A 9,360-nucleotide genomic window follows, 5' to 3' on the forward strand; every position below is an offset into this window, starting at 1 on the left:
ACTGTTGCAAGCATTTTACATATGCTGGTTAGTTAATTCAGCTCCTAAAGCAATTTCTGTGCTATAGGTACTGTCTTATAGACCTATAGACAGAGAGAAGTTAAATAAATTACCTAAGGTCACACTGCAAGGTCAAACACTGTAGTATGTACTTTAGACCCATTCTTTCACTTTGTTCTAACAACAGCCTTTGCTCTGAGCTATGTATAATTATTTCGGGGTGGAGGATTGAGGGGATTAAGGATCTGAAGCTTAGAAAGGTTTAGTCTTCTCTCAGAAAGATCTTTCAGATAGAGGACAAAGTATGGCCATTGGCCCAGAGGCATGGAAATATATGCGTGGTGTATTTAGAGAAGGCAGATAGAAATACTGTACATACCAAGGGGATTGAAACTCATTCTCTAGAAATGGGTAGCTATTTATAAGAATAACATTACCTGAGGTTTTTTTGTTTGTTTGTTTAATGCTTTAGTGGCACATTATATAGAATGCAGGGGAGAAGGCTGCTTGCTGCTTGACGGCTATCCAATGAGTTCAGTTAGGGCAGTGGCTATGAACAAAGAGGCAGGCATTTAAAAGATACCCTGGTGGTAGAATCAAGACAATTTCTGATGACTGGTTGTTTTAGGGCAGGGAAATAAAGGCTAACTCCAAGGTTTCTCACTTTGACCACTATGTTCAAATATGCCAGTGACACCAATTAAGGTAGGAAATGCAGAAGAATTGATCAGTCTGATGGAAAAAATAATTGATTTGGTGGCATTCAGTATGAGGTGGCTTACTAAGGAGGAAATTTTCATTAGGAAACTGAATATCAAATCTAGAGTGATCAACTACTGTGTTTTCTTCCCATGTAAGAACAATGCATGCCCTAGCATTTTGGAACATTCCTTGGTGGGATAATAATTTCATAGCTAGCTTCTCTTCATAGGGCTGACTTAGCCACAGACACTGTTCTAACAATCATGTATGATGTGTGACTCTTCACAACAGTCTTATGATGAAGGCACCCTATTATCCTGATTTCACAGACGAGGAAATTGCAGCACAGAAGGTGCAGGTTATTTTTCCCATGTAGCACAGCCAGAGGTATGCCAAGGAGATATTCTCCTGTCCCCAAGTAGTATTTCTCATCCATGATTTCAGGCTCCTGTGACTGAGATTCTCTCTCCAAAAGTGTTTCTACCTATTCTCGGACCTGGGAAGAGGAGAGGTATGTTAAGGTGGTGTGTGAGGGCCTACTCATTATGTAATCCCTATGCCTCTGGCCTTTGTAAACCTCAGCATACTTGTTCTCAGCTTGAAGATTCCGTCAGACAGTGAATCTCCCTATTTCTCATTTTCTTTTCTGTAGCAGGGAATGACCGCATTCCTAAGGTGGTTGAGAGGATTCGATAAGTTTATACATCTAAGGTGCCTATTCCTAGCACAGATACCTGTTCCAGAAATGTTAACTAATATGATGACAATAAAGACAATAATAATGACAGTGCTGGTGACTACATATTTATCTCTACACTATTTTTCTCAGTGGTTTAGAGAAGAAACATCAAGTCAAGCCCTGCCTTATACACCTCAATCAGAGAGCAAGAAAGATATTACTAGTTGTCAAGATTTAGAATTTAGAGGTCTCTAGCCTATTCTTTTTGGGAAAGATCTGGAGATACTCCTGTGGTAGAAATGGAGACAGGAGAGAAAAGAACCTTTTGTCAGGGTCCAGATAGTCAGAAAAGCTCATCATCCCTCAGCCTCTTAAGAGCACTAAAAAAGAAAAAGTGGGTGAGGTCATATGAAACAGGGTGAAAGACACAGAAATATTCAGATCCTCAGGGGGGGTTGTTTAGGAATAGCAAGACACCGGACTGGATTTTTTAAGTAAACAAATTCTAGAAGATCAGTCCAAATGCAGGACAAACCCTTGTTTGGACTTTTAAAACTGAGGAGGGGAAATGCTTGAAACATAAAAGACCAACTTGGACCATCTGGTTCTGTAACAGTCCCCCAACAACACATCCTCACTTGATGAGACCAATATAATAAATGAGGATAGATGTGTTTCACTCCTGTCAACAGCCATACAAGAGGAAAGATAAGAGAAGCTTTTGAAATTGTAGAGATCTTTTGGCTTTAACTATTCCAGAGGCAATTAGTTCCATATGGGAAGCAAATCCATGAGGATAGATTTAACTATCAATTCTGTAGCTGCTTATCAAGAGGCAGTATGTTTGGTAACACACACACAAAAGCCAGATTCTGTTACTGTGACACCTGCTTTCATCCAGGCAAGCCAGCAATGAATTAGCCTTTGGCCTCTGATATTCTATGTGTCAACTAATTTTAAAGAAATTAATTAATTATTCCTGGAATTGATATTAATAAGGATAAATTACCTTTTAAAAATAAGCTCAACTGAGGCAACACTACCTTCAAGAGACCCTAAACTGCTTAAAACACAACAGAAAAAGTCGAAGTAATTCCCCTTATGCCCTGGTAAAAGCTAAATGATCCACAGTGAAAGCCTTCAAAGTTTTCTGTTCTCTGATGGAATTGATGGTAGGTAACTTTGAAGAAAAGAAGTTACAAAACAGTGGGTAATCCAGATGATTCATTCCTCTGCCCTCTCACAAGCTGTGCCTTATAAGCATATTGTTTTTATCCATTCTTGTGCTTAAGAGAGGAAGAGCAAAACGTAGGGATAGGGAAAAGAGATAACAAAATAAAGAAGAAATGAAGGATGAAAAGATTAAAGAGAAATAGATGAAGAAAAGGCAAAAAGGTAACAGAAAAAGAAGAGAAAAAAATCAATAACATCCTCTCCCTGCACCCCGTTTCTTCCACTTTCTCAAAATTGGTTCCTTTTTAATAGCCTCACATTCACATGCCTGATGCAGAGAAGGGCACAGGAGCAATGGGGGCAGGGGTTGGCCTTGACAGGTAACATGATTCTCAAAGCCAAAGAACTCAAGACCCACGGGGTTTGTTAAAATATATCTGTAGGACAAACCCATGGCCTTCAGAATTTGGGGGAAAAAAATATATATATATATAAAAAATATATTTTATATATCTATCTATATTATATATATATATATTCAACCCATTATTCAAATATTTTGTGCTAAGCAAAGTGCAGTGCAGTTTGTCAGGCAGTTTCCCCTTAATTTCCAAACCCATGAGTATTTCCAAGGGAATGTGATCCATATGTTTCTAATTCATTTACATTTAAATCATCATAATGCTGTTTTGCTGAGCTATTTGATGTCCAAGAAGCCTATGAGGCCTTTTACAAGTCCTTTTAAAGCCTTTCTCCTTTGAACCTGCAAGTCATGGTTTTCCTGTACAGAATGTGAATTAAAATAAAGAAAGTTTATAGTTTCTCTTCAAGCTAAATTCCTCTGTATTTAAATGGATAATAATAATGACAACCATTAAAATAATGTGATCTCAGAGGCAACCTTACATATAAATTTAAAAAAAATCTATCGGTTGGGGAAAAAAAAGTTCCAGATTTTCTAAAGCAATAGCTATGAATAGTAATGGCTAGGTTTTCCTCCATTTGCAGATTACATTTAAAATATTATTTGCTTTTTAAACCCCCTGATTTTTCTAAAGCCCAACTTAATTTCTTTCAGACTCTGAATGTATTCTTGAATACTAATTATAACTTTCCTCTAAATTTTTTAAAGAAAATTTTGAATGCCTTTGTGCCAGAATTGCCTAGATCCTCGGTAACCTTTTAAACAAATAGAATATTGATTTATTCTTTTAAAAGTAGCAATCACAATATAATCTATCATTTATTGAAAATGTTGATATGGGTTGGGCTCTGTACAGGATGTCTTACATACATTGTCTAATTTAATATTGCAACAGCTCTGCACATTTTTAAGAATGTTTGAAACTTGTCTTGAAGACAAGGGCCAGGTGTTTTGTTTTCCTGGAAGATAACCTCGACAGCAACGCAAAGGATGGATTCGAAGCTATCTGAGATGGGGAAGCCGGCTCGGAGGCTGTTTCCCTAATAAAGTGATGGATGAAGGCAGAAGAATTAGCTATAAAGGGAAGGAGAATTAGTTATAGGAACCTTATGTTTCATATTTTCACAATCATTTCACATTTGGCTTTTTAATCAAGAAGCAAAGCTTATTCTGCGATATTTGCTGAAAATTCTAATTTCTCATTTTCCAGTGTAATGTCTATGCACCCACAGACACACATTAGGTCATCTGTAATAAACACTAGCTTAGGCCGGGCACAGTGGCTCACGCCTGTAATCCCAGCACTTTGGGAGGCCGAGACTGGCGGATCACAATGTCAGGAGATCGAGATAATCCTGGCTAACACGGTGAAACCCTGTCTCTACTAAAAATACAAAAAATTAGCCGGGCTTGGTGGCGGGTGCCTGTAGTCCCGGCTACTGGGGAGCCTGAGGCGGGAGAATGGCGTAAACCCGGGAGGCGAAGCTTGCAGTGAGCCGAGATGGCGCCACTGCACTCCAGCCTGGGCGACAGAGAGAGACTCCATCTAAAAAAATAAATAAATAAACAACACTAGCTTAACGATCATGTATGTAGCAATGCTTCTTTCTGGGTCACCATTTCAACACTAGAATAATTTTATACTGAGCTTTGCCTCTCTGCACTGATATTAAGAAACTGATCTAACATAATGACTTCTCAAGACAAAAGGAGAGAGACCTCCCAAGTAGAAAGTGGTCAAAATTATTTACATAAAATAAAGTTACATTTCTCCATTGCCTTTAATAAAATATCATCACCAATGCCAGTGTTATATATACAGTTATATATACCACATAAAAAGATTTTGTTCAACAATGAACCAAATATACGACAGTGCTCCCATAAGATTATAATACCAGATCTTTATTTTATCTCTTCTGTGTTTAGATGTACAAATACTTAGCATTGTGTTACAGTTGCCTATTCAGTACAGTAACATGCCTTACAAGTTTGTACAAATACTTAGATGTACAAATACTTAGCATTGTGTTACAGTTGCCTAGGGTATTCAGTACAGTAACGTGCTTTACGAGTTTGTAGCCCAAGAGCCATAGGCTATACCATAGAGCCACAGACCATACCATACAGGTATGTAGTAGGCTGTACCATCTCGGTTTGTGAAAGTACACTCTATAATGTTTGCACAATGACCAATGACCAAATTGCCTAATGATGCATTTTTCAGAACATACCCTTAGTGTTAAGTGACTCATGATTGTATTGTAATCAGAGTCATCTATTTGATAATCTAGAGGTCTGGAAATATCTTCCCATCCAGTCTCCCCTCACTTGCTAGTTTGAATTATCCTTAAAAGCCTTAGTTTACTTTATCTTCAAAAGGTACTTAGGCCTTTTGTAACCTGGACTTTGGAGTCTGGGGGGAGAAGAAGAATCCTTGAAGTTTTCATTAGTACCTTAACCTGTATTGACACTGACAAGTTAGACAATAGCATTAATTAGATATCATCCAATATCTTAGATGCTTCCTTTTTTCTTCTTCTTTCCAAAGTTTCTTACTTGAGGCCGTTGTATTTACTTCAATATTTGCATTTGTTCACTTCCCATTAGCACCCCCACTCTAACCCTCTTACATGGACTCTGTAGTAAATTTTTAATGAGCCTCTTGGCTTCCGTTCCTGTCCTGTGACAATCTTTCTTCACACAGCAGCCAGAACAACTGTTTAAAAATACAAATGATATCACTGCCCTTTAACAGCATATCATTGTTTCTCATTATGTGTAGAATAAAAGAGAATCTTTGGGATCTGGCTCCAGCCTAGCCCCGAACCTTGCCCCATTGGCTTCTCTTCCTCCATCAATAAGCTCCAGCCACCTGGCTGTCCTGCCCTGGTTGGCTCCTTAAGCTTATATCTCACTTCAAATGTCTCCTATGCAGAGGGATCTCCCTCACCCCTCCAGATAAAGTGCGGAGTTTGTTGACTCACGTGTGAGAGTGAAATCAATTAATGGTTACGACCAGAATGTGTTCAACACATGCATAGACACACACACATGAGAAGAGAATATAGAGAGTTTAATGACACTTTTACTTTAGTGAACTATCAGTTTACTACTGGGTTGGAATATAAATGCATATTTTGTGGGTCACAATGAAATGAGTAATTGAAGTTGCAGCCACCTAGAAGCTCGATCATAAACATCATCACATGACCTTGTTTGTTTCCTTCATTGCATTTCTCACAATCTGAAATCTGACTTATTTATGTCTTATGTAAGGTTTATTAAGAATGTAAGCACTTTAAAAGCAGGACTCTGTTTTTTTTATCCCTCTTATACCAGCATCTAGTACAGTGCCTGACATGGTTCAGGTTCTAAAGGACCTTTCATTCGAAGACTATATAAAACAATGGTATCCAATCTTTTGGCTTCCCTGGGCCACATTCAAAGAAGAAGAATTTTATTGGGCCACACATAAAATACACTAACACTAACAATAGCTGATGAGCTAAAAAAAAAAATTGCCAAAAAAAATCTCATAATGTTTTAAGAAAGTTTACTATTTTGCGTTGAGCTGTATTCAAAGCTGTGCTGGGTCGCATGCGGCCTGTGGGCTATGGGCTGGACAAGCTTGATCTAAAAGATGCTGTGGTGGTTGATTTTAGGTGTTAATTTGACTAGGCCATAGTACTTAAGTATTTAGTTAAATGCCAGTCTAGATGTCTCTGTGAATGAATTTTAAAGACAATATTAACATTTAAATCAATAGATCAATAGACTTTGATGAGTCAATTACTCTCCATAATGTGAGCAGGCCTCACTTAAACAATTGAAAGCCTTAAGAAAAAACTAAGTCCCCCAAGGAAGAAAGAATTTCACTTCCAGTCTGCATTGGACTCTAGGCTACAACATTAACTCCTCCGTGGGTCTCTAGCCTGCTGGTCTGTTCCGCAAGTTTCAGACTTGACAACCTCCACAATCTCATCAGCTGGTTCCTTAAAATCCCTCTCTCTCCTTTCTATCTCTTTGCTTTCTCTCTTTCTCTCTCCATGTATACACACACACACATGCACGTACATATGTGCACACACACATATACATAGGTACATACACACATACTACTGCTTTTGTTTCTCTGGAGACTGCTAACTAATACAGATTTGTTGGCCACTCATGGCACTGCAAAGCTTATTACCACTTTTCTTTAGACATTTGTCCCTTTGCCCAGAGCTCCCCAGTTAAGGTAGGAGCTAACATTTACTCCCTCTCTTTATTCCCCAAACTCTCAGTCCCACCCTCCTTGCCTGTTCATTTCCTTCTCCTCACCGTAACATTCTGGCCAGAGGGCCAGAAGTGACTTGCATATTTCCCTCCCTCATCATCCAGGCTTTCCAAGTCACCCAAAGAAGAGCAACTCCAGGACTTCTTATTCAGGACTCTTGAGACATGCCGTTCTTTGTTTTTACTGCTTTCCTCCTGCAAAACTTCTCATGGACAAAATGTTGCACATCATTGCATAGACATATTTAGATGGAAGTAAAATCAGAAGAATATAAGATAACTACAAAACAATATCAGCAATGATATCAACTAAAGTAGTGAGATAACGGGTGGTTTGCATTTTTCTGCCTTGTATCTTTCTTTAGCGTCAAACATTCTACACTGAGAATTTCAAGTAAAAAGAAGTTATAGCAATTATAGTTTTTAAAAGAGAATTTGAAACAATGAAAGTTAAATATAAAAATACTTCATTAAAATGTCTTTTCTTCAATAAACTGGCATATTCATTAATACCATTCATATTAGCACTTGATCTGATTGTGTCTCTGATGGTTTCATGTGTGATTGTGATGTTGCCAATAGGACTTTGAGCCTCTTTTGAACAAGGAAAGTATTTCACATAAAAATGTCCAAAAAGAGCTATGCAATACAACAGGCCTTGGTTAGAAATATATCTCTGTCACTCACAGCTGTGTGCCTGTTCTCATGTGACTTAATCTCACTGGTTCTGATTGCATAAAATGAGAACAATAAGACATTTATGTGATGCACCTAGCAGTGCTTGGTTCATTGTATATGGTCAATAATTGTTAGTGTCTATCCTTGCAGTTACATGTTAATTTCCACAGCACCTAACAATACGTTAAACACACAATAAAATAACATAAATACATATAAAATGAAATGGTACGAAATTAAACTGACATGTGAGGATAGGGTTGGGAGGAGGTTTATTTCTTTCTCCGCGGTTTTAAGCTGCACTGATACAGGTTTCCAAATGTCTATGTTCATGTTTTATTATTAGAGAAATTTCTCCTACATATGTGACATTTTTGCTAGTGTTTTAAAAACTATATAAATAGCAGTCTTAATTGAAGTACTGCTTGATTCTTACCATTGGATACATCTATTTTTTTTTTTGGAAATTTATGTTATATCCTAAAAATGTCAGCTTTCCATAATGAGTGATTTACTAGTGTCCTTTTTCTTTAAAACTTTAGTTTCAAAACTCACTAGAGCTAGTTTGATAAGGATATTCACTTTAAATGCCAGAAAACAAATAGAATAGCACCCTTTTCTGAACAAAAATTATTATTTTTAATAAATGCATTAATGAAAATATTTGAATGTATGAACAAAAGGATCTCTACTAGGCAAAGCCAAAACTGATAAGTTTCTACCCTAGAAGTAAAAATATATTCCTGTTTATTCAGTTGGAAAATTTAATATCAAAGGCAAGTTAAAGTTTGAAACTCATTTGATCCTATTATAGAATAAATTTCTGTATTTAGGGAAAGGCTCAGGAAACTCTTTCAAATCTAAGATTCTGTTGTTTTGTGATATAGCAATTCTAGGAAATTTTTAATGTTCATTCCTAATTTTTTTAATATCTTCATTTTTGTTTGGTGTTATACACCTATGACCTTGGTATTGAAAATTTAGGTTTTTACCATTCATGTTTTTTATTTTTATTAATGCAAGAAGAGAAAAAAAAGAGAAAGTGAAAGAGAGAAAGGAAGGAAGGAATGATGGAAGGAAGGAAGGAAGGAAGGGCACGAATGTTTCTGAAATTTCACAGGGAAATTTCATTTAACTCTAGAGTTCTACAAATATGTAATAGAAATATGCAGATATATAAAACATCTGCTTATATTACCACAGAGTTACATACCACATTTTGCATAATTTCCCCAAATCTCTTTAATAACTAAGGGTAAAGTGTTAAATTTTAAAGTATGTTCTAAATAAATTTTACTAGATATTCTAGTATAAGAAATTTGAAAAATAAGTCTGGAAGCTTATGGATATTACATATGTAAAGTCCCTGTTATTTATGCTGGCTTTAAATACTTGATTAAGCATCCATTTGTCAACCTGATCC

This window comes from Pongo pygmaeus, chromosome 7 (assembly GCF_028885625.2).
Source record: "Pongo pygmaeus isolate AG05252 chromosome 7, NHGRI_mPonPyg2-v2.0_pri, whole genome shotgun sequence".
NCBI lineage: Eukaryota > Metazoa > Chordata > Mammalia > Primates > Hominidae > Pongo > Pongo pygmaeus.